The following is a 25,904-nucleotide window of genomic DNA, read 5'->3' as shown; positions in this document are numbered from 1 at the left end:
TAGTTTCCATTATCGGCGAAAACCAATGGCGGCCATCTCTAACACCGGCGATCTCTAAGGGCGGCCCAAATGTTGAGATTTGGCCGGCCCCGACTGTATTATCGAAACGAAAGATGGCCGGCCATCTTGCTTCGATAATACAGTCGGGTACGCCGCTTGACGGGGACGGCGTTAGAGATGGCCGGCCCCGTTCGATTATGCCCTTCCACGTTACTATGTTACTTGTCATTCTGCCACGGATCCTACATGTTCTGTGCAGGGGCATATCTGGACTTCAGCGGTAGGGGAGGGGGCCAGAGCTGAGGTGAGGGGGCACATTTACCCCCCCCCCGGCGCCGCCAACCCTCCCGCTGCCATCGCCGACACCCCCTGCCGCCGCCAGCACCACCTCCAACAAGTTTGACCCCCCCCCTCTCGACCCGCCCACCATCCGTCGCCGTCTGTACCTTTGCTGGCTGGGGGAAGTCTTCTTCCTGCGTTTGGTTTCTTCTGCAGATCGCAAGGCTTCATTCTGTTTCTGTGAGTCTGACGTCCTGCACGTTGTACGTGCAGCTAGGGTTACCATTTTGTGTCCTCTGAAAAAGAGGACACATGTCACGCCCCCCTACCCCGCCCCCGCCCCGCCTCATGCCACGCCCCTGCCACGCCCCCTTCAGGTCCGGGTTCCGCCCCTATTCCCCTCCCCCCCATCACATACCCCCCCCTCACTTACTGTCTAGCCCTGGTGGTCTAGTAGCGTCTTCTCTTCGGGGCAGGAAAGAGCCCCCTCTTTCCTGCCCGGAGCGCTGCCTGCCCTTGCCTGCTGCATCCTCCTCGGTATGGCTGGGGATTCAAAATGGCCACCGAGAGTTGAAGCGGCCTCGCGAGAGTTCAACTCTCGGCGGCCATTTTGAATCCCCAGCCAGACCGAGAAGGATGATAGACAGGGGAGGCAGCGCTCCGGGCAGGAAAGAGGGGGCTCTTTCCTGCCCCGAAGACGTCACTAGACCACCAGGGAACATGGTAAGGGAGGGGAGGGGACGGGAGACCACGCGCCGATCGCCCGCCCACACGCCCACCGCACGCACGCGCCTGCCCGCACCCGCGCCCACGTTTGTCCAGAAATCCGGACAAACGTGGGCGGGGGCAAAATCCGCCGGACGCCCCGGACATGCCCTCAAAAAGAGGACATGTCCGGGGAAATCCGGATGTATGGTAACCCTACGTGCAGCAGGACGTCAGACTCAGAAGAAACCAAACGCAGGAAGAAGACTTCGGCTGGCGGGGGTTGGGGGTCCCCCGCCAGCAAAGGTACAGATGGCAGATTGGCGGGGGGGTTGAGAGGGGCGTCGGCAGGGGGGTCCAGGGCCAATAGCCGCTACGCCCCTGGTTCTGTGGTTCTCCCTTCCTCCATCCCTGAGTCTGTTCTTCTGCAGAAATAACTCAAGAACTAGAAAATTGCATTGTGATTTACTTTTTTGTGTGTCTGAGTCTAAATATTTATTGATCTTCCATTCCACCAGATGATTTGGGTTTCAGAAAATATGTACCCAATACATTTTCAAAGGAAAGGAGCCAGTTCAGAGTCTGCTTATGGGTGTTTTTTTCCCCTGCCACTTCATGTCAGGCCATGTTAATGAGCGTCCCATGGGCTGGAGATGGCACAAACACTGCAAGAAATAATGAAAAGCCAAGGGGAAGCTTTTGGCTGGCTCGCAGGCAGCTGCAGAGCCCCAGGATAGACTGACATTAGTAGGCCACTGCTGAAAGGAAACAGATCATGCAAAGCTGGAGGTAAGTTTAAAGCAAAATAAGTGGAAAAGGCCTGTGCTGTTTTCTAATGGAGCATCTCGTGCTTGAGGATTTCATTCTTTGCATCTTCTGGAAGAGATTAAAGAAAATGCACAGAAAATAATCATGCAGGCGAAGTAATGATCATTCTCACATGTTCTCTTTTCCCTGAAAGCATCCAAATTATACCGATATGAAAATAAAATTCTAAAAATAACTCTTCTCAGTTGCAGGGCCAGGTTCAGGCATAGGAAAAGTAGGCCCCAGACACTTAGGAACAGGGCTTAATTTATTTATTTAGATTTTGCCCACACCAGGGTTTTTTTTGAGGGGGTACTCAATACTGGCATCTTTTCCATTGTCTGCTACAATTGACCCATGAACCCCAAGTTTTAATGAAAGAGCTCAGGCTCTACACACCAATTCTGCCTTGTCATAGATTCTGTGACTGGTTGCAGGGGGGGCCTGGCTATTATGGGGTGAGTCCCTCAGTGATCACCCCACCCCTGAAGCAGGGGCATAGCTACGTGGGGCCATGGGGGCATGGGCCCCCACAGATTACGCCCTGGCCCCCTCTACATTTGAACCCCCCACCCCCACCCCACTGCATGTAGCCCCATGCAGGACGTAAGGCATCAGAAACAGATGATCACACAACGAAGGCACCAGAGTCGGCTGGCACTGAAGAAGACTCTTCGGCTGGCGGGGATTGATGACCCCTGATGTGGCGGTGGGGCAGGGGGTGGCCGGGCGGCGGTGGTGGTGGGGGAGTATTTGCGGTAGTGGCGGGGAGTTGCGGTGGTGGCAGCGGCGGCAGCGGGGGGGTCGAAAGTGGCAGGGGTGGTCGGCAGCGGGGGAAGGCAGCTAAACAGTGCCACCTCGGGCTCTGGCCCCCCCTCCCGCCGAGGCCTGGCTACGCCCCTGCCCTGAAGGGTGGCCTGGCATTTGAGTACTGGCACCTTTTTTTGCTAGAAAAAACGCACTGCAATTAACTCTATCTTCACCAGTTCCACAGTAGGATCCAACTAATGGGACAGTCTGCAGCCGCTCCGGGCAGGGCCGTGCCGATGCGGTAAGCGAGGTAAGCGCCGCAGGGGGGCGCCGCGGTGCTTACCCTCGCCCCGCGCCACCGAGGACTTTAAATCTTTTACCTCGGTCGCAGCAGCGTCAGTGAAAGCGCTGCCGACGTCTCCCTTCCCTTGCACTCATTGGTTCCCTCAGTGTCCCGCCTTCTTCTGACATCAGAAGAAGGCGGACACTGAGGGAAACAAGAGCGCAAAGGGAAGGGAGACGTCGGCAGCGCTCCGCTTTCACTGACGCTGCTGCGACCGGAAGTAAAAGATTTAAAGGCCCCAGGGCGTGGAGGAAAGAGCAGAGAGGCATGGATGGGAGGGCAGAGAGACAGGCATGGATGGGAGGGCAGCAGCAGGGCCCAGGGAGAGGACAAATTGCTGGAAGGGGAGGGGAGAGAGGAGGATTGCTAGCTATGGATGCAGCAGGGAAGGGCAGAGAGGGACAAGGATGGACATGGGGGCCCAGGGAGAGGACAAATTGCTGGAAATGGAGGGGAGGGGAGAGAGGAGGATTGCTGGCTATGGATGGAGGAGGGAAGGGCAGAGAGGGACAAGGATGGACATGGATGGGAGGACAGGACCCAGGGAGAGAGAAGAAATTGCTGGAAATGGATATAGAGCAAGAAATGAAGAAGAAAGGAGGAAAGTAAAGAAATAAATGGAAAGGAAGCCCTGGAAATGGAGTTAAGAGGACAGATAGCAGCAGACTCAGATACTGGGCCAGCATGATTGGAAAAAGAAAGTCACCAGACAACAAAGGTAGAAAAAAATCATTTTATTTTCATTTTAGCGTTTGGAATATGTCCACTTTGAGAATTTACATCTGCTATCTTATTTTGCAATGTATAGCAATTTGTTTCTAAGAATATTGCTGACAATTCCTGTCAGTGTGGCAAGTGGTGAGCGATCATTTTCACCGGGGGGGGGGGGCATGATCATTTTCACGGGAGGGGGGGCGCCAACTGATAGTCTGCAGGGGGGCGCCAGAGACCCTAGGCACGGCCCTGGCTCCGGGCAGGAAAGAGGAGGCTCTTTCCTGCCCCGAAGAGGTCACTAGACCACCAGGGCAGTACAGTAAGGTAAGGGGAGGGGAGGATTTTGCCTTGCCTCACCCTATGCCTGGAACAGTCTTCCTGAATCCTTACGCCAAGCCCCCTCCCTACCCATCTTCAAATCCTTGCTTAAAGCTCACCTCTTCAATGCTGCTTTCGGAACCTAACCTTTCGAACATATAGGTTCCTCCATTCTGTCTGTCCTATCTGATTAACTGTACATTGTCTTTTTAGATTGTAAGCTCTTCGAGCAGGGACTGTCCTTCTATGTTAAATTGTACAGCGCTGCGTAACCCTAGTAGCGCTTTAGAAATGTTAAGTAGTAGTAGTAGGATAGGACACCACTAGGCCCGCCCACCAGCCTGCCCGTTTGTCCGCAAATCCAGACAAGCGGGCAGGCTGCAAAAACCCACCAGGTTGCCCGGCCATGTCCTCAAAAAGAGGACATGCCTGGGTAAAACCAGACATATGGTAACCCTAAGTAGATGCAATATGAAATTTTTACTGTGGGTAACAGGCAGAAAACATCTGGGGCTCTGCACACATGACTAGTACCTTAATTCAACCCTATCTAAACTCAATTGGTTTGTTGGTTTTCTTTGAACTCACAAAAAGGTGTTGCTTTAGGTCAAGTAAATGAAATCAGACCCTGTGATTCACAAGAAGCAGGAAAACCTCCTACACTGCCCGACCCAGAGCAGGTTCCAATTAGGCAGTGATTGAGTGAGACTCTGCACTTTTAAGAGGGAGATGGTTTTCAATTTAACTACTTCAAACAGCTGCGGATAATGGGGCAAAGAATACACGGCTGTTGCTGATTAAACTGCAAAAAAAAAGAAAAAGTAAACGTGACGTTTAGGATTTTGTCAGTAATGGGCTGTATTTGGAATCAGAAGCCAGAGTCCGGCGCTTGGTGAAAGGGGCCACGTGCATGAACGCTCAGTCAGAGGATGACAAGACATTACATTAAAGAGGTTTTAAGAAAATGAAGGAGAAATGTGCGATGCCATTGTGGTGTTCTGTCTAAACAGAATTAACTGATCAAAGAGTCATTTCGGGAAGAACATCAAAAGGGCTGAGGGAAGCAGGCAGATTTCCATCCTTCCGCTGCGTTTTCAAAGAAAAGGTGCCATCGGAACTGCGGAGTATTTGAAGCTAGTGATCCAATTGTGATGCCTCTAACGTGTGAGGGGTGGAACTGCGGAGGGATGAATTCATAGACCATGGGTGGGATTAGCATAGCCCATACCCAGAAGGCAAAAGTAGAGACTAATAGACGATTCACCACTGGAGACGTGAGTCCAACAGTCTTTATTATATCAGAGATAACGACCCGACACAGGCCGTGTTTCGACGCTAAAAAGCGTCTGCATCAGGGGTCAATAAATACACTACAAATCAAAACATATAACATATAAATAATGCCAATAAAAACATATATGCACATCCATATAGAGATATGAAAATTCAATAGACACTGATTTTCTGATCAGAGGTCAATATGCTCAAATATGCTTAATAACCATTAAAACAGCATACATATATTCAAAAGATTTAAAAAGTTTTTGGCTTCTGCTAATATAAATCAAAAAATATGAAAATATAAATATAATTTTGGACTTATATGCCAGCTAAAATATGATGTATAAATGGTTGTTAGAAAACATGAAATAGGGTAATTAATATTAAATGCATGTGCGCTTTTATATATTAATATCATGCAATGACAATATACTAAAAACAGCCCATACTCACCTGATATTAAGCTCATGGCAGTAAGCAGCGTCTGAGCCGCTCACAGCCACAGGCTGAACTGACCCTGAATAATTCCACGCCAGGGCACACGCAGCTCCCGGCCTGGAAAATCCGCGTCTCAGCAGTCGACTGAAAGTTCATCAGTTACTGGTCAGTATTCAGATTGGTGCCTGGTTAACTCTAGCCTTTTTGCTGCCCTAACTTTATGGGGTTGCTTAGCCGGTTAGCGGACTGAAAATTGCTGTTAACTTGCTAAGTGCTTCCGTCCGTTCTCAACCCTTAACCGGGTGCCAGGTTTCGCAGAGGGGTTTAACCGAGCAGGAGCCTCACCTACCTGGTTAAATCCTTTTGAATATCAGACAGTAGGTTAGTGACATGAGATAATCCTATATGGATTCTATATAGCGCACCAAAAGCGCAGATTCTATAACAATGCGATAACCTAAGAAGCTTAAGCTAATGAGCGCTGATAATAGCACTTAACAAGCAATAATGAACACTAATTGGCACTGATTGGAATTTACACGCACAGCTCGCTGGGTGTGTGTTCTGTGACGAAGTGAGCTGAAGTCCTAACACGCGCGTTTCAAAAGGAGCGTGGTTGTGGGCAGGGGGGTGGGTGTTTTGTGTGCATTCTGAGGTTTACATGCCTAGTTATAGAATGTGACCCGGTGCGCCTGAGTCTACACGCTGGGATTTTATTCCACATTTTTGTTGGTGTAAATGGATGCTATCACAAAATGCTTAGCCACCTGCCTGGAGTTACCCCACGACCACTTAGAGGGTCTATCCCCAGTACAGCTCAGGACCACCCGCACCTGCCGCTTGTGCTGTACATTAGCACCCTCCTCCCACCGACTGGATCACAACCGTCTCTGGGTGAGTCTCATGCTCTCAAATTATCCCCAGTGATTTTTAGGTTACTAGAGCCACACTCCCAGTGATCCCACAGTTCCCAGAAAGCACTCACAGACCCAACACATAAACCGCCAGGGTTCTTTATCAGTCCAGACAGTCAGAGTCAACAAACTAAACAGGTTTATTGTCACAGTGGAACAAAGAACAAAAAAATGTGCAATCAGCACATAAGTACATAAGTACATAAGTAGTGCCATACTGGGAAAGACCAAAGGTCCATCTAGCCCAGCATCCTGTCACCGACAGTGGCCAATCCAGGTCAAGGGCACCTGGCACGCTCCCCAAACGTAAAAACATTCCAGACAAGTTATACCTAAAAATGCGGAATTTTTCCAAGTCCATTTAATAGCGGTCTATGGACTTGTCCTTTAGGAATCTATCTAACCCCTTTTTAAACTCCGTCAAGCTAACCGCCCGTACCACGTTCTCCGGCAACGAATTCCAGAGTCTAATTACACGTTGGGTGAAGAAAAATTTTCTCCGATTCGTTTTAAATTTACCACACTGTAGCTTCAACTCATGCCCTCTAGTCCTAGTATTTTTGGATAGCGTGAACAGTCGCTTCACATCCACCCGATCCATTCCACTCATTATTTTATACACTTCTATCATATCTCCCCTCAGCCGTCTCTTCTCCAAGCTGAAAAGCCCTAGCCTTCTCAGCCTCTCTTCATAGGAAAGTCGTCCCATCCCCACTATCATTTTCGTCGCCCTTCGCTGTACCTTTTCCAATTCTACTATATCTTTTTTGAGATACGGAGACCAGTACTGAACACAATACTCCAGGTGCGGTCGCACCATGGAGCGATACAACGGCATTATAACATCCGCACACCTGGACTCCATACCCTTCCTAATAACACCCAACATTCTATTCGCTTTCCTAGCCGCAGCAGCACACTGAGCAGAAGGTTTCAGCGTATCATCGACGACGACACCCAGATCCCTTTCTTGATCCGTAACTCCTAACGCGGAACCTTGCAAGACGTAGCTATAATTCGGGTTCCTCTTACCCACATGCATCACTTTGCACTTGTCAACATTGAACTTCATCTGCCACTTGCACGCCCATTCTCCCAGTCTCGCAAGGTCCTCCTGTAATCGTTCACATTCCTCCTGCGACTTGACAACCCTGAATAATTTTGTGTCATCGGCGAATTTAATTACCTCACTAGTTATTCCCATCTCTAGGTCATTTATAAATACATTAAAAAGCAACGGACCCAGCACAGACCCCTGCGGGACCCCACTAACTACCCTCCTCCACTGAGAATACTGGCCACGCAATCCTACTCTCTGCTTCCTATCTTTCAACCAGTTCTTAATCCATAATAATACCCTACCTCCGATTCCATGACTCTGCAATTTCTTCAGGAGTCTTTCGTGCGGCACTTTGTCAAACGCCTTCTGAAAATCCAGATATACAATATCAACCGGCTCCCCATTGTCCACATGTTTGCTTACCCCCTCAAAAAAATGCATTAGATTGGTGAGGCAAGACTTCCCTTCACTAAATCCGTGCTGACTTTGTCTCATCAGTCCATGTTTTTGTATATGCTCTGCAATTTTATTCTTAATAATAGCCTCCACCATCTTGCCCGGCACCGACGTCAGACTCACCGGTCTATAATTTCCCGGATCTCCTCTGGAACCCTTCTTAAAAATCGGAGTAACATTGGCTACCCTCCAGTCTTCCGGTACTACACTCGATTTTAGGGACAGATTGCATATTTCTAACAGTAGCTCCGCAAGTTCATTTTTTAGTTCTATTAATACTCTGGGATGAATACCATCAGGTCCCGGTGATTTACTACTCTTCAGCTTGCTGAACTGACCCATTACATCCTCCAAGGTTACAGAGAATTTGTTTAGTTTCTCCGACTCCCCCGCTTCAAATATTCTTTCCGGCACCGGTGTCCCCCCCCAAATCCTCCTCGGTGAAGACCGAAGCAAAGAATTCATTTAATTTCTCCGCTACGGCTTTGTCCTCCTTGATCGCCCCTTTAACACCATTTTCGTCCAGCGGCCCAACCGACTCTTTGGCCGGTTTCCTGCTTTTAATGTATCTAAAAAAATTTTTACTATGTATTTTTGCTTCCAACGCTAATTTCTTCTCAAAGTCCTTTTTTGCCCTCCTTATCTCCGCTTTGCATTTGGCTTGGCATTCCTTATGATCTATCCTGTTACTTTCAGTTGGTTCTCTTCTCCACTTTCTGAAGGATTGTTTTTTGGCTCTAATGATTTCCTTTATCTTACTGTTTAGCCACGCCGGCTGACGTTTAGTCTTTTTTCCCTTTTTTCTAATACGTGGAATATATTTGTCCTGAACCTCCAGGATGGTGTTTTTAAACAGCATCCACGCCTGATGCAAGTTTTTTACTCTGCGAGCTGCTCCTTTCAGTCTTTTTTTCACCATTTTTCTCATTTTGTCGTAATCACCTTTTCTATAGTTAAACGCTAGCGTACTTGATTTCCTAGTTTCACTTCCTTCAATGCCAATATCAAAACCGATCATATTATGATCACTGTTATCAAGCGGCCCTCGTATCGTTACGTATCGTTATCAAGCGGCCCTCGTATAATTGAATTATGGATCAATTATAATGCTAACTAAACATTTGCATACTTCCTAGAAAGTACCTGGGGAGATCAGGACATATTCTTGTAATCCAGAGGTGGCCGGTTCAAATCCCACTGCTGCTCCTTGTGATCTTGGGCAAATCACTTAACCCTCCATTGCCTCAGGTACAAACTTAGATTGTGAGCCCTCCTGGGACAGAGAAATATCCAGTGTACCTGAATGTAACTCACCTTGAGCTACTACTGAAAAAGGTGTGAGCAAATCTAAATAAATCCTGAAGCAGTGTTTCTCAGTTGGGTTCAGGATATCCGCAATAAATACGCATGAAATATATCTGCATGCACGGCCTCGCATCGCATGCACACCTGTCTTAGGCACATTCATTTAGGATATCTGCTACATATGTCGCTAGCTGTTAGCCGCTAACACTCCCTAATTCTAAAAACTTGTGCATTCAAATTTCCAACTACTGTGCAAATTTGCTTATACAAGTTACAGTATAAGGCTAGTTGCACATCTAACTTAATTTAATAATTGGCAGGTAATTGGGGTTAACAGACAATTATTAGCACCAGTTAAAAGTTACACGCGTAACTGCCATTAGTTACTATTCTGTAAGTTGTATGCTCAAATTCCAGAATGCACAACTTTAAGGGGGAGTAGACCTGGGAGGGGCATGGAAGGGCAGTTACGCACATGGGTTATAGAATGCTATCTGTAACCCTGGTTCTACTCACTCAGTTCGCAGGCACCGACTGAGCTCTTTGGGTCAGGCACCCCAGGACCAGGATGTACAAAAAGAAAAAATACTCATACCCATTGAACCTGACTTACCTAAAACTGATTACCTGTCTAACATCAGTTTAAGAATGGGCTAAACACAACAAACTTTGCCTGAACCCAAGTAAAACCGAGTTTCTTTGGGTCCCTAACGCAAGTGGATACATACCTGACATCAAAATCCCTTTTGGGAAGTATGAACTCCCCCTCAAATCACAAGCTAGAAACCTTGGAATACAGTTAGATTCAACACTTACTCTGATTCCCCAAATCCAAGCAACCTTCAAGAGCTGCTTCTACTATTTGCGACAGCTACACTGCCTCTCTCCTTACATCGAGAAGGTAAATCTTATCTCAGTTGTGCATGCCATGGTAACATCAAGACTGGAGTACTGCAATGCACTATACAATGGTCTGACTACAAAGGGCCTGCACCAGCTCCACTTGATTCAGAATGCAGCAGCAAGACTCATAGAAGGTTGCAAGCGAGGTGACCACATCACACCATTTTTGCAAACATGGCTACCAGTACAATACAGGGCTAAATTTAAAACTTTATATCTGATCTTCAAGGCCCTTAAAGGAAATGGCCCAGAGTACTTGAAGAACAGGATGACCCTCTACACACCCCCAAGGACACTAAGGTCCTAACCACACCCTCTCCAAAAGACATTACATGATGTGATACCCGCAAGCCAGCCTTCTCCGGAGTAGCCCCCACACAATCTGGAATGTGCTGCCTGAAAGGCTCTGCTTAACGTAAGACTATCTCTGCTTCAGGAAGCAGGTAAAAAGCTTGACTCTTCAACTAGACCTTTAATGGAAGAAGTAACTAACATCTTAGTCTCTCTCTCTCTCTCTCTCTCTCTCTCTCTCTCACACACACACACACACGGAGTGACACAGCCTGCACATATTCATCCACTCCTACCTTAACCGAGATAACATTTAATCATCTCTCTGACCTCATGTGCAACTTTCTTTAAATTAGTTCCCTTATTTTCTAACTCCTCTTACTCACCTATCTATATATGTTCCATCTTTGCTTATACCCAACACTGTCTATTAAAATATTCTAATATTCTGTATTGTGTTGACATTGTAAGTACTACTACTACTACTACTTAACATTTCTAAAGCGCTACTAGGGTTACGCAGCGCTGTACAAATTAACAAAGAAGGTCGGTCCCTGCTCAAAGGAGCTTACAATCTAAAGGACGAAATGTCAAGTTGGGGCAGTCTAGATTTCCTGAATAGAGGAGGTAGGTGGTTAGGTGCCGAAGGCCACGTTGAAGAGGTGGGCTTTGAGCAAGAATTTGAAGATGGGCAGGGAGGGGGCCTGGCGTATGGGCTCAGGGAGTTTGTTCCAAGCATGGGGGGAGGCGAGGCAGAAAGGGCGGAGCCTGGAGTTGGCAGTGGTGGAGAAGGGTACTGAAAGGAGGGATTTGTCTTGAGAGCGGAGGTTACGGGTAGGAACGTAAGGGGAGATGAGGGTAGAGAGGTAAGGAGGGGCTGCAGATCGAGTGCTGAGTGAAGCAAGATGGAGAATGTAAGTAGTCTACTATGCCATACTTTGTATTGTTATTTGAATATTTTTACTGCTGGAATTGTCTATTGGTTCATGTTTGATTTATTCTTACTGTCCACCACCTTGAGTCAATTCTTTCAAAAAGGCAGTAAATAAATCCTAATAATTAAAATGATGGGTGTAGTCCGGGGTCGGGCTAAATCCTAGTAGGCTGAAGGGTGATCTTTTCTGGGCACCCTTTATTACATTCACACACAAAATGGGCAGCATTCTCCATATTTCAACTTCAACTTGCTTTACCAACACTAACTTGAAAAGCAGTTCATAAACTTGTAAGCTTGGTCGGTACATTTTAGGACTTTTCAGATGGTCAGCACAGCATCAAACATAATCTCAAATGATACCAGGGCATTCAAAATCACAGTTTTATTTTTTTTTTATTACATTTGTACCCCGCGCTTTCTCACTCATGGCAGGCTCAATGCGGCTTACATGGGGCAATGGAGGGTTAAGTGACTTGCCCAGAGTCCCACTAGCAACATTCCATATAGAAGTCGGCCCTTGCAGATCACCAATGTGGCCGCACAGAAACAGAAGCCTGCGCAGCCTTCTACATGGAGTGTTGCTAGTGGAACAGCAACATTCCATGTAGAATCTCCAATAGTAGCAACATTCCATGTAGAATCTCCAATAGTAGCAACATTCCATGTAGAATCTCCAATAGTAGCAACATTCCATGTAGAATCTCCAATAGTATCTATTTTATTTTTGTTACATTTGTACCCTGCGCTTTCCCACTCATGGCAGGCTCAATGCGGCTTACATGGGGCAATGGAGGGTTAAGTGACTTGCCCAGAGTCACAAGGAGCTGCCTGTGCCTGAAGTGGGAATCGGACTCAGTTCCTCAGTTCCCCAGGACCAAAGTCCACCACCCTAACCATTAGGCCAGTCCTCCAGTTCTATCTCAAATCTCTTCTATTTGCAACCAGAACAAAATACTTGGTAATCTCCCTGCATATACCCTGAAAACCAGCCTGGTAAAAGGACCCCAATGTTTTTTATTCGCTCCTGGCTTTTAACGAATAGTCGATACGATTGGATCAGGGGCATAGCCAGACAACAGATTTTGGGTGGGCCTAAATAAGAAGTGAGTGGGCACCAAATGTTCTCCCCCCACCAGCACCAAAAAAATATCTCAGCTGACAGGAAAATGCTTCTTTCCACCTAGGCAGTGTGCTGCAGGCATGCATTGAAAACTGAGCATGCGCAGGTGCCAGTATTGTGGAGAGTAGAATTTTGTTACCATCAGGGGAAAGTCTTCATCTGACAGAGCTTGGGATCTCCACCAGCTACCACTAAACATGTGCTACTGTTGGGTGGGCCTGAGCCCTAAGTGGGTGGGCCCTGGCCCACCCAGGCCCACCTGTGGCTACGCCACTGGATTGGATCACACCTCTTTTTCCTTTTATGCATGCGTTTACTTTTTATCTGATAGTATTATTTTGAAAACTATTTTATTCTTTGTCTGTGGTTGCAGTTTGTGTTATATGATTTGACTTTATTTATTTATCAGATACATATTTATGATTTATACTACCTTATTTTTATGTATTAACAGTTTTTAGACAGCCCCTGACGCAGCCCTTGAGATAAGTACATAAGTAATGCCACACTGGGAAGAGACCAAGGGTCCATCGAGCCCAGCATCCTGTCCCCGACAGTGGCCAATCCAGGTCAAGGGCACCTGGCGAGCTTCCCAAACGTACAAACATTCTATACATGTCATTCCTGGAATTGTGGATTTTTCCCAAGTCCATTTAGTAGCGGTTTATGGACTTGTCCTTTAGGAAACCGTCCAACCCCTTTTTAAACTCTGCTAAGCTAACCACCTTCACCACTTTCTCCGGCAACGAATTCCAGAGTTCAATTATACGTTGGGTGAAGAAAACTTTTCTCCGATTTGTTTTAAATTTACTACACTGTAGTTTCATCGCATGCCCCCTAGTCCTAGTATTTTTGGAAAGCGTGAACAGACGCTTCACATCCACCTGTTCCACTCCACTCATTATTTTATATACCTCTATCATGTCTCTCCTCAGGCGTCTGTTCTCCAAGCTGAAAAGCCGTAGCCTCCTTAGTCTTTCTTCATAGGGAAGTCATCCCATCCCCGCTATCATTTTAGTCACCCTTCACTGCACCTTTTCCAATTCCACTATATCTTTCTTGAGACGCGGCAACCAGAATTGGAGAAACATGGCTGTGTCGGGCGTTTAAGTTTTTATATGTTTAAGCTTTTATGTGGCAAATAAATCTGGATCCTTTTTTTACTATCTACCCACAATGAATATGCATGAGATAAATTTGCGTACACTACCTCCATTGTATTAAAATCTATCTCGTGCATGTTCATTGTGGATGTCTCGAAATTCTGACTGGCTAGAGGTATCCTGAGGACTGGGCTGAGAATCCCTACTGTTGTAGCTATGGTTTAGTAGAATCTTTGCAGCTAATATAATGAAATGCCCTCTACAGAACCAAAGTCTAGTTTGTAACATCTACTCGGGAACCACCATCAATACAGAAAGGCTTTACATTGGGTCAGTTGGGGTACTAGTAAATTTAGTGTTAGACTTCTACATCTGTTCACTACTACATAATTGCAACAGAGTTCTTTGATTTTAACAAATCAGGGCACATTTAATGTGTTTCCTGTTTCAGCAGCCTCCCTTTGGAGGGGGGGGAGGGGAATTAAATAAAGCTTCACTATCAGGGCAGAGAGCAGCATATTAAATATTTATTTATTTATGGTTCATTTGTATCCCACATTTTCCCACTCATTCAGGCACAATGTGGCTCACAGAAAATTAGGAAAAATTTACAATTTATGAAAATACTAGTAAAAGAGGCCCATTTCTGGAGCGAATGAAACGGGCGCTAGCAAGGTTTTCCTCCCCAACACCCCCCCCTTCTTCCTCCCTTCGTCCCTGCCAACCTACCTACCTACCGACCCCTTCGTCGTTCTGACGCCATTGCTCCGCACCTCCTGAACGCACCGTATGGCATTGCTCCGCCCTCAACGTCATCACGTTTGACGCGAGGGCGAAGTGACACTGACATCAGTGTCTTCAGAACGTTGAGGGTGAGTTTTATTATATAGGATTGCAAAGAGGACAATGTAATCCATAACCAAGTTGTAACAAATGTATTTCCATTATTCATATCTTATTGTAAGCCACACTGAGCCCGCAAAAAGGTGGGAAAATGTGGGATACAAATGCAATAAATAAATAGACAGAGGGAGCAGTAGCAGACAATAGGAAACTAAGCAGGGTGAGGATCATGAAGGGAACATCAATCAGCAATATGCCACCTCTCTGTACAGGAGGTATCATTGTGGTGCCAAAGGCCCGACCACTCTTATCTGTGCAGCTTTTTCTGTTAGTCCCAGGTAACGATGCTTCTTCACGTGTCTGCGACTTGGATTAAAATGAGATATTAATGAATTTCTGCTCCAAAAAAAAAAAAAAAAGTGTCTCCCTATTCACTTGTCCGGAATGCAATTATAGGAGCTGGCTCAGCAATGCCAGAATGAGATTAACGCAGGAGCCAGTTTGCTCTCTAGTGGGGGGGGGGGGGGGGGGGGGGGAAAGGCCAGCGTAACTATTGTTGACAGAATGTAGTTGGTTTTGGGGGGAGGATGCAGGTGTTGAGTGATTTAATATAATTGAAGTGAGAAAGAAAAGAAAGAGGAGGGGGGGGGGGGAAGAATAATAAAGCAACTATGTTTCTGGAGATTTTGGAGAAAGCCGAGAGGGCAGGTTTGGCAGAGCCGATGCCAGAGGACGTGACTGTAGAGCGCCATTGTCTTCCTTCACCTCCATCGCGTTGTCTCTGGCAGCTGCTTCTCAGAGCTGTATTCATCCTAGTTTTAAAGGGAAGTCGGAAAGTATTCAGTGACACAACAATGGCTGCCGTCTCCTCTTCAGCGCACTGGTATTTCTAATTAAAAATAAAGCATCGCTCACTCTCCCAGTGTACTGTGGCAAAATGTTGTTTTCACTGTTAATGTTCTTCATGAAGCATGGTCCACGGATAAAGCTTTTCATTCAAGCAGCATTTTGACTTTGGAGGCCCAATAAATATTAGGGAACAGGATGGGATTTGATATGACCTTTCCGTGGTTACAATCAAAGCGGTTTACATAAGTATTGGCACACTGGGAAAGACCAAAGGTCCATCAAGACCAGCATCCTGTTTCCAACCCAGGTCACAAATACCTGGCAAGATCCCAAAAAATACATTTTATGCTTCTTATCCCAGAAATAAGCAGTGGATTTTCCCCCAAGTCATTTTACTAACGGTCTATGGACTTTTCCTTTAGGAAGCCGTCCAGACTCTTTTTTAAACCCCACTAAGCTAACCGCCTTTACCACATTCTCTATAAGTACATAAATACTTATAGATATTTATTTTGTACCTTGGCTAATGGAGGGTTAAGTGACTTGTCCAGAGTTACAAGCAGCTGCAGTGGGAATTGTTCCTGGTTCCCCAGCCACTTCACTAACCATTAGGCTAGTCCTCCATTCCACAACATTTACGGTAGACTTGGGGGTCCTGATTATAAACTCTTTGGAAGAAGAAACTAATTTGTCACAGAAGCACAAATAAACTCTTATGTAACTTATTGTAAACAGTAATCTCAGAATTTTGCCCACTGTGACCAGGACTTCATTTGTAAACCAAAAGGAGAGAGGGTGGGCTGTGGACAGGAGCAACAGGAGAACAAGGGCTGGATTAGAGGACAGTAATTAGGGGTTGTATCAATCAAAAGTTTAAAAAAATGGATGCGCTCATTTAATCTATAAAGTACTGTCGTAGAATACAGGAAAGTTTGAATTACTAATCATAGGTTTCCCACAAGACTAAGAACATGGAGGCCAGAGGCCTTGTGTAGCAGTAAGCACAGTTATCTGATCTCAGAAAACTCAAACCCAAAAGCTGACCATGGAGCAATCCTCTGTCTGACTATGTGGAGGGTGAGGTTGGATGTCATAAGAGTTGTTACAACTTAGAGACTGCATCTGTGTTCCTGTAACATCATTTTTTTTTTTTTTAATACTGCTATAAACTCACTACAGAGGAAAGGCTGAAACGGCTTGGAGAAAAGACGGCTGAGGGGAGATAAAATACTGAGTAGAACGGGTAGACGTGAATCGCTTGTTTACTCTTTCCAAAATTACTAGGACTAGGGGACAGGCAATGAAGCTACAAAGTAGTAAATTTAAAATGAATCAGAGAAAATATTCCTTCACACAATGTGTAATTAAACTCTGGAATTCGTTGCCAGAGAATGTGGTTAAAGCAGTTAGCTTAGCGGGGTTTAAAAAAGGTTTGGATAGCTTTTCCTAAAAGAAAATTCCATAAGCTATTTTTTTAAATGGACTTGGGAAAATCCACTGCTTATTTTTAGGACTAGTAAAAAAGGCCCGTTTCTGTTTGAAAGGAAACGGGCGCTAGCAAGGTTTTCCTCTGAGTGTGTATGTTTGAGAGAGAGTATGTGTGGAGAGAGGCTTCTGTTCCTGCTGCTGTGCATTCCCAGTGTTCTGCTGATTCGCTGCTCCCTGTATCGTGGCTCCGCCCCTCTCCCTTTCTATTGGCCAATCTGGTGTGGGTTGTGTGACGTCACTCTTATCTACCACATGAAGGACATCACACCACCTCCAGCAGAAAACAATTGTTCCAGGCAGCCTCAGAATGTTGGAGGTGAGAATGATTATATAGGATAAGCAGCATAAAACGTATTACACTGTTTTGGGATCTTGCCAGGTACTTGTCACCTGGTTTGGCTACTGTTAGAAACAGGATGCTGGGCTTGATGGACCTTCAGTCTGACCCAGTATGGCAACACTTATGTACTTATGTAGGTTTCCACAATCCAAAACTGAGTTTGGTTATGCTCAGCTGCTGTGTGAAGAGCAGTTTATTGTCCCAATTATGTGAATTTCTCATTTTCTTTTGGTGGGAACAGGAGAGTCTTTTCATGTGCTGCTGCAGTGGCGTAGCTGGGGGGGGGGGGGCGCAGGGGGAGCAGTTGCTCCCCCAAACAGATTTTAGAAAAAAATGGCGCCTGTGCACCACATGCCAGTAACTTTCCCTGCCACCTGCCGCCTTCCACGTAGTCTTGCATCTTTCTCCCTCTGTTTCTTCTGCTGCCCGCTGTCTCCCGTCTGCGTCGTCATTTTTACTGCCCTGAAGCATCACTCCCCCCCCCCCCAGCAAATCACCCCCTCACGAATCATGACACCTCCCCGGTGCATCACCCCCCCCCCGGCACATCACTCCCCCCAGCAAATCACCCCCTCACGAATCATGACACCTCCCCGGTGCATCACCCCCCCCCCCCCCCCCCGGCACATCACTCCCCCCAGCAAATCACCCCCTCACGAATCATGACACCTCCCCGGTGCATCACCACCCCCCCCCCCCCGGCACATCACTCCCCCCAGCAAAATCACCCCCTCACGAATCATGACACACTCCCGGTGCATCACCCCCCCCCCCGGCACATCACTCCCCCCAGCAAATCCCCCCCTCCCGAATCATGACACCTCCCCGGTGCATCACCCCCCCCCCCCCCGGCACATCACTCCCCCCAGCAAATCACCCCCCACCCCCACGAATCATGGCACAACCCCAACACATCACTTCCACCCCTCCCAAGCGCATTGCTCTTACCTCCAGGGGTTGCAGGGAGCAATTGCGCAGCTGTGGACTCTTGCCAGTTCCCTGCCCCTTAACAGGAAGTAATATCAGAGGAAGTAGGGAACTGGTAGAGCCAACAGCCGCACGGCTGCTCCCTTCACCCCCCTTGCAGCGTGCGCCCAGGGCAGACTGCCCCGCCCTTGGTACACCGCTGCTTCCATTTAAAGTGAGAAATTCTAAAAGAAATCCTCTCTTCAAAACTTTCAACGCCACCCCGTAGCTGGTGCAAAGTTTCCAGTGTTAAAGGCAGCATTCGTTTCTGTTCTGTTCTCTGAGCATCGAGAGGGAATAGCAAATGACCTCATTTGCATCCGTTTGAGTACATTTAAATACAATTTGCAGCCATCTTTGGCGCGCATGTTGCTTCCTGCGCTGGAGCCTTCTGAACATTCTGCGCTCATTAATGTGCACGCTAGTCCAGCGCTAATTGCCTCTAACACCGGCATTAGGTTTTGAGCATTGGCCCCTTAGTGTTTTAAGGCTCGGAGCGCATAATATTCCTAGATGCAGCAGTGCAAAACCAGTTTATCCTGGGATTCTTGCAATAAAATAGTTTGCAAAAGCCCAGGGAAATTCTTCTGTATTTGAATAAAATTTGCCTTCACCTAGAACAATGGTTCCCAGACTTTTTCAGTTCATGGCACCCTTCGTGTCCGAGAGCAATTTTTCGCAGCATCCCCCAACCTCCACCCCCCAGCCATATAGGTCTCCTCCCTCCTGGCCATACAGGTCTCTGTCCCCACCCACCCCCAGCCACACAGGTCTCCATCTTTTTATCTGCACAAATATATCAGTGCTAGGGTGTCCCTTTAACCAGCCCCTCCAAATAACACCCTGATTACGATTTATAACAAATTACTACTCTACCTATGAAAAGTTATTCCATTATTATACTTTCTCTTTGTACATCCGTATGCTGCACAAGCCAGCAATGTTTAAAAATATAAGTGAGTCTAAATAAAAAATTGGTACCAACAATAAAGAATGACAACTCGGATGCAGCAGTTCATAGGTTGGTTTGCTTGCTTTGTTTCAAATGGGAAGGGAAATGGAGACTGACCTATTGGCTTCAACTTTTTTAACTTCATCCCGTCTCCTGTTTTCATCCCAACCTCCTCAGCAGTCGCCTCTGAGTCCCGAACGCCGCCTACTCCCTGTCCCCATTGGCCGCAACCCAAAAAAAAAAAAACACAAGTGCGGGGCCGGCATGCGCTGTCGGCTCTGCTGGTCTTCTGCCCCCGCTGACGTCAACGTCCAGTTCCGGGGGGCAGAGGACTGGCAGAACTGACAGCACACTTGAAGGCTGCTGCAGCCCTGCGCTTGATTTTTTTTGTTGTTGTTTTTCTGCCGCTGCTGCGCTGCTGTTTGCAGTAACGGTTTGGGCGGGAGGGAGGTTGGGATTTGCCGCGGCACCCCAGAGAGGTTGCTGCGGCACACAATTTGGGAAACGCTGACCTATAATGAAAAGTCCTGATCTAAAGCCAAATAGAGAAATTCTCCCCATGTCAGCAGCCCACAAAAGGCCATATTTATTTATTTATTTATTTGCTACATTTGTACCCCACATTTTCCCACCTATTTGCAGGCTCAATGTGGCTTACATTATATTGCAAAAGCTATAGTTATGAACAGAGTAAGAGGTTTGTTCTAACTTAACATATCACTATGTAAGAATTAAGGAAGATATGTCTGCGGAATAATTTACATAACACATAATGAAAAAGAAACAAATATGATAATATGGCTAATATAATCAGTTTAGAGGGATTAGTAGGTGGTTGGTTTAGATATAGAATAATCAACTTCTAAGGAGGATACTTATTGTACGTTTTTTCAAACAAGTGTGTTTTCAGTAATTTCCTGAAGTTTGTCAAGTTACGTGTTATTTTTATAGTGTTCGGTGGTTTGTTCCATGCTTTTGTGCAGAGGTATGTGAAGGTAGATGCATGTATTGATTTGCATTTGAGTCCTCTACAATTAGAGTAGTGGAGGTTCAGGAAGGTACGTGACGAACTGTTGATGTTTCGTGCCGGTAAGTCGATTAGGTCTGACATGTATGAAGGAGCTTCTCCATGGATGGTTTTATGGGTCAAGGTGCAAATTTTGAAGGCAATACGATCCTTTAGTGGAAGCCAATGCAACTTTTCTCTACGGGGTTTTGGCGCTCTCATAGTTCGCCTTACCGAATATGAGTCTCGCTGCAGTATTCTGTGCAGTCTGAAGTTTCTTAATAGTTTTTTCCTTGCATCCTAGGAAAATGGAGTTACAGTAATCCAGGTGGCTTAATACCAATGATTGCACCAGCGTACGAAATACTTCCCTTGGGGAAAAAGGTTTCACTCTTTTCAGCTTCCACATTCATGACCGCACAGGGCCACCTCCACTACCAGCTGTTGCCTTGCTACAGTTTGCTTCTCTTCGTGGGTTCCTTAACGGTCGTGGACCCCGGTGTTCCAGTGATGACAACAGTAGGACCTTTGCCCCATGTACAAAAATTATCAATAGTTTCAGATGAGTCATGTTGTCATTAGTTTAGATTTTGTTACCCTATGCAAACCAGACTTCTCATTCAACCCTTCTGCTAATCCTCCTCCATCACTCCTCCACGCCAGCTGCCCTGCCAGTCTGTCTGCAGAGCATTTCTAAAATTCACCGAAATGTGTGACTACCGGAGTCTTCTCTTAAAAATACAGTAAATTGCTAAAGAATTTTAAAAAACAAAGCAGAAAAGTGATAAACCGACGTCTGATGTGTGCATAAACCAGATGTTCCAGGATTATGTGCTAATGTCTGCTTGAGTGAAACTTGGAGAAGTCCATGAGCGCAAGTACAATGATCATGTGTGCAGAACGCAGCTCCTGAATCACTTCTATGTGCCCATCCCACCGATGATCAATGATCGCATGGATCTCTGGCACAGAGCTCTCAGGTCTGTTAGGGGCACCTGGGAAATGATCAAAGGTGATGCAGATTTAAGACATAAAGTCCTTTAGCGCTTGCTTCTACAGGGGTGTAGCCAGACATCCAAATTTGGGTGGGCTTAGGCCCAAGGTGGGTGGGCAGACGAACTCCGCCTTGTCCCACAAGTGATTTGGTCTCTCCCTCTCTCGCCTGCATTCCATATGGTCTCTCAAACATCCCCTCCCACCTTTTAAATAGCAGATTTTCACTAGCAGCAAGCAGCAACTAATACACGCTGCTCATGTTGGCCCCACAGCCTTCCCTCTGATGCAACTTCCTGTTTCCGCATAGGTGGGAATACATCAGAGGAAAGGCTGTGGGGCCAGTGCGAGCAGTATGTATTTTATTTTTATTTTATTTGTTACATTTGTATCCCACATTTTCCCACCTATTTGCAGGCTCAATGTGGCTTACATAGTACCGTAGAGGCATTCGCCATCTCCGGTAGAGAGACAGATACACAGAGTTGTTGTGGTCAATTAAGGTTCATGTGTTGTAGATACATTAGGAAGAGTTATGCAGAGTCTTTAACAAGCTTTGCTTTCGTTGTGTTGCAGGGTTTAGGTTGGGTCGATGGGGTAAGCCTTTTGAACAGATTGGTTTTTAGTGATTTCCGGAAGTTTAGGTGGTGGTACGTTGTTTTCACGGCTTTTGGTAGTGCGTTCCACAATTGTGTGCTTACGTAGGAGAAGCTGGATGCATAAGTTGATTTGTATTTGAGTCCTTTGCAGCTTGGGTAGTGGAGATTTAGCTTTGTTCGTGCTGGTCCAATTGTGTTCTTTGTTGGTAGGTCTATGAGGTCTGTCATGTAGCCCAGGGCTTCACCGTAGATAATTTTATGGACCAGGGTGCAGATTTTGAAAGCAATACTGCAATCACTGCAAGTGAAGATCTGCTATTTACAAGGTATGCAGGGGGAGACTTGTTGGGAGTTTTTGCCTGGTGGAGCTTGAGGATCCCTGCCAGACACAGAATAGGTGTGCTTCTACTGAGTGGGCCTGGGCCCACCCTTGGCTACACCACTGCTCAGAGAGTGTTGTTAATTTACCTGTATTCTGTTTCTCAGCCAGTTTCAACTGCTTTAGGTGATGTTATAGAATTGTCACTGATAGGCAGGCAAAGAGATGCCCTATTAAAAGGAGACATCCATGAAGCACAGTGGGAGACACTTCACGGGAGTCCTCTATAGGAGCCATTCCCAGCCCAGTCCTCGCTGTGCCTCGAGGACTGGGTTGGAAATGGCTTCTCTACAATGTGCCTTCTCACAGCTCCTTGTTCTTCTACCATAAAAGTTAGATAAAAATCAGTTCTGGAAACCATAGATCGACATACTTATATCCTGTAGGCGGTTGCTCAGATCTTCCTGCAGATTCTTAACCCCTGAGGAAATAGCTGAAACTGAACTAAATGGTGGCCTTCTACCTTTGTAGAACATGCTCTGAAAAGACACAATTACAGAATTTTGAATATTGCATTAGCTTTCGACTCTTTTTCATACAGCCCTTCCTCCATCCTTCCCAGGGCTTAATCCTGTTGCCTCTGTGGTGCATCAATTAGCCCTTTATAGGGGGCTGATTCCCGGCTGAAATACAAGACCTTTGTAGCACAGAACTGAAAGCTGTAGCCTGAATCACTTGAGCCAGCCTTCCATTCACTGTCTCTTGCATATGTGATGGTGTCTGGATACAGCATGCTTACAGTATTCAGGAACTAATACAGCTTTTCACTGTGGTGCAACTGCTTCCCCTGGGATTTGTAGTATGGGAATGTCTCTACTCTGAGATTCTGCTTGGAATCTTGTCACTCTTTAGGATTCCAGAATCTTGCTATTCTTTGGGGTTCTACATGGAATGTTGGTACTCTTTGAGAATCTGCATGGAATCTTGTCACTCTTTAAGATTCCAGAATCTTGGTATTTGGGGGTTCTACGTGAAATGTTGCCATGATTTGGGTTTCTGCCAGGTACTTGTGACCTGGCTTGGCCATTGTTTGGAAAGCAGGATACTGAGCTAGAAGGAACATTGCTCTGACCCAGTAAGGCTACTCTTATGTTCTTATATCCCAGTCCTGCTATCCCAGGTTAGAAGGGCACGGCAGTCACTTACTCACTTTGGTCCCATCATCTCATCCACTTAGGAACCACTTGACACTCAGAGGATTTGAAGTAACTGGAACATTTATTTAACTGTTTAACTGATGGTTTCACTGCATTGGTCTTCATACAGTTCATATGTAAATCATAATTGCTTTCAAGATGTTTACAGCAATAGTTTATTCACTGGGTTACAACCCTCATGCCTGTCCTGCAGTCTAATTGGAACCTAGAACGGAGTTCACTCTCCCGATGTACTTCAATACCATCTGAACTAGACTCAATTTAACTGTCTTCTCCGGGCTGCCTCCTCGAAGGTCTTGCCTCAGCCAGGGGTAGACCTGGGGTTACCATATGGCTCCAGAAAAAGGAGGACAGATTGAGCCAGTCTGGGTTTTACTTCTGTAGCTTTCAATAGAAGCAAAACCCAAACTGGATCAATGTGTTCTCCTTTTTCTGGAGCCATATGGTAACCCTAGGTAGTCCACACTATACCCGAGCCCAGGTTACACCTAGACTCCCCAATCCGCTGAGTTTCTGGCTCCTCAAATGGCTAATGCAATGTAACAGTTCACAGTCTGGCTTCAATCCATCAGTTACAGCCGTGCAGGACCCTCCCTTAATTGCAGTGGGTCACCTGGCAGGGGGCTATAAGTAACAGAGAACTCAGGCAACCAAGGACCTAGTTACTCTGTCAAGAGGCAGAACCAGAGAGAATTCTCTTCCCACTGGGTTTCCCTTTTATATCCTCTGAGCTCTTCCCGGGTTCTCAAGTCTCTCCCCTAATGACCTGCTACCCGGGGCTCACTCTGTCATGATTCTGGATTACACTAAGTATGCCTTGGACTAGTTTTAACAACCAATGCAAGATAGCCTGGGCTCATGCTTCAAACCCATTAAATTAGAATTTTATGTTGGTCAAAAAGCCTGTTAAGGTTCTCCCCCCTGCATCTCTGTTTGTGAAGAGAAGTTTGTTAAGGGTGGTTCAAGCACATTTTAAATTAGTTTCCTACAGGGACACTGGGCTTATAGAATTTTCATATCTACCCCTCTGCCTCCCCCATCCCTAAATGAATATCCAGTTTTATCCCCTATATATATATATATATATATATATATATATATATATAATTCTTATTTATTTATTTACTTACTTATTCTTGTATCCCACTATTTTCCAAGAACAGATGAAGTTACAGTAGTGTTTATCACTTATAAAGTATTGTAGAACTTCTGTAGTTTATGTGGTTAGTTATAGAATTTTTTGAAAAGGTAGGTCTTCAGTTCTTTTAGTGATGCTTCTGGTGGCCTTGGGTATCGAGTTCCATCATTTGGAGCCAAAGTAGCTAAATCCAGCCGTGTAGATGGTTTTGTCAATTATGTTTCTGCAGTTGGGTAAGTGGAGAAGTAGGTAGCCTCTGGTTTCTGGACTTGCATTTCTAGGGGATAATTCGATTAGTTGAAGCATATATTTGGAAGACATTCCAAATAGTATTTTGTACACACACCACATATAAGGGATAATTCTCTATGGGTTACCCAAAGTTGGGTGCTGGGATTCTGTGCACTAAGTGAAAATGCTCTATCGGTAATTATATGTGCAGTAGCCATTCTAGAATACTAACGTAAGTCCACAGTTTGCGAGCACTTATGCAAGGCAAATGGCTGCTGTAATGCGCATACCTAACTGTAGGCAATTAGACACATAACTGCTAGCATCCCATTACATGTGTGTGCAATTCTTGGGCACGATTTGGCATGCTCATGCCCCTCCCCTGTCTATATCCCCCTTGCAGTTGCATGCTATGGATTTTGCACACGCATTTTATAGAATACCGACTAAGGGCAGTTACATGTTAAACTGCTAATTAGTACCAATTAGCATAAATTATAGCCAATAATCAGTTATTAAAACCAATTAGCATCTAATTATTCTATTAAGTAACGCACACAACTGTCCTTATTCTATAACTTGGACGAGCAACTTTGCATGCTAAGCACCCAAATTGGGCTCGTAAGCTTACAGAATGAGGAGGCAACAATCCAAGTTGGGCTCGTATGTTTATAGAATGAGGAGGCAAGAACCCAAGTTGGGCAAGTAAGTTTATAGAATGAGGAGGCAAGAACCCAAGTTGGGCAAGTAAGTTTATAGAATGAGGAGGCAAGAACCCAAGTTGGACAAGTAAGTTTATAGAATGAGGAGGTAAGAACCCAAGTTGGGCTCGCAAGTTTATAGAATGAGGAGGCAAGAACCCAAGTTGGGCAAGTAAGTTTATAGAATGAGGAGGCAAGAACCCAAGTTGGGTTCGTAAGTTTATAGAATGAGGAGGCAAGAACCCAAGTTGGGCAAGTAAGTTTATAGAAAGAGGCGCAAGAACCCAAGTTGGGCTCGTACGTTTATAGAATGAGGAGGCAAGAACCCAAGTTGGGCTCGTAAGTTTATAGAATGAGGAGGCAAGAACCCAAGTTGGGCTCGTAAGTTTATAGAATGAGGAGATATGTTCCCAAGTTGGACGTTCCACATCAGTGAACGAACTGTGCATGTGTTGGTGCTTCTCTTGGAAGGAACACTGGATTCTGCTTTTTAAGTTCAATTATCTTTATTTAAAATTTTCAGAAAAAAATATCAAAC

The sequence above is a fragment of the Microcaecilia unicolor genome, chromosome 10 (assembly GCF_901765095.1).
Source record: "Microcaecilia unicolor chromosome 10, aMicUni1.1, whole genome shotgun sequence".
NCBI classification, from domain to species: Eukaryota; Metazoa; Chordata; class Amphibia; order Gymnophiona; family Siphonopidae; genus Microcaecilia; species Microcaecilia unicolor.
The sequence above is the reverse complement of the archived record's forward strand: the minus strand, read 5'-3'. Positions refer to the sequence as shown.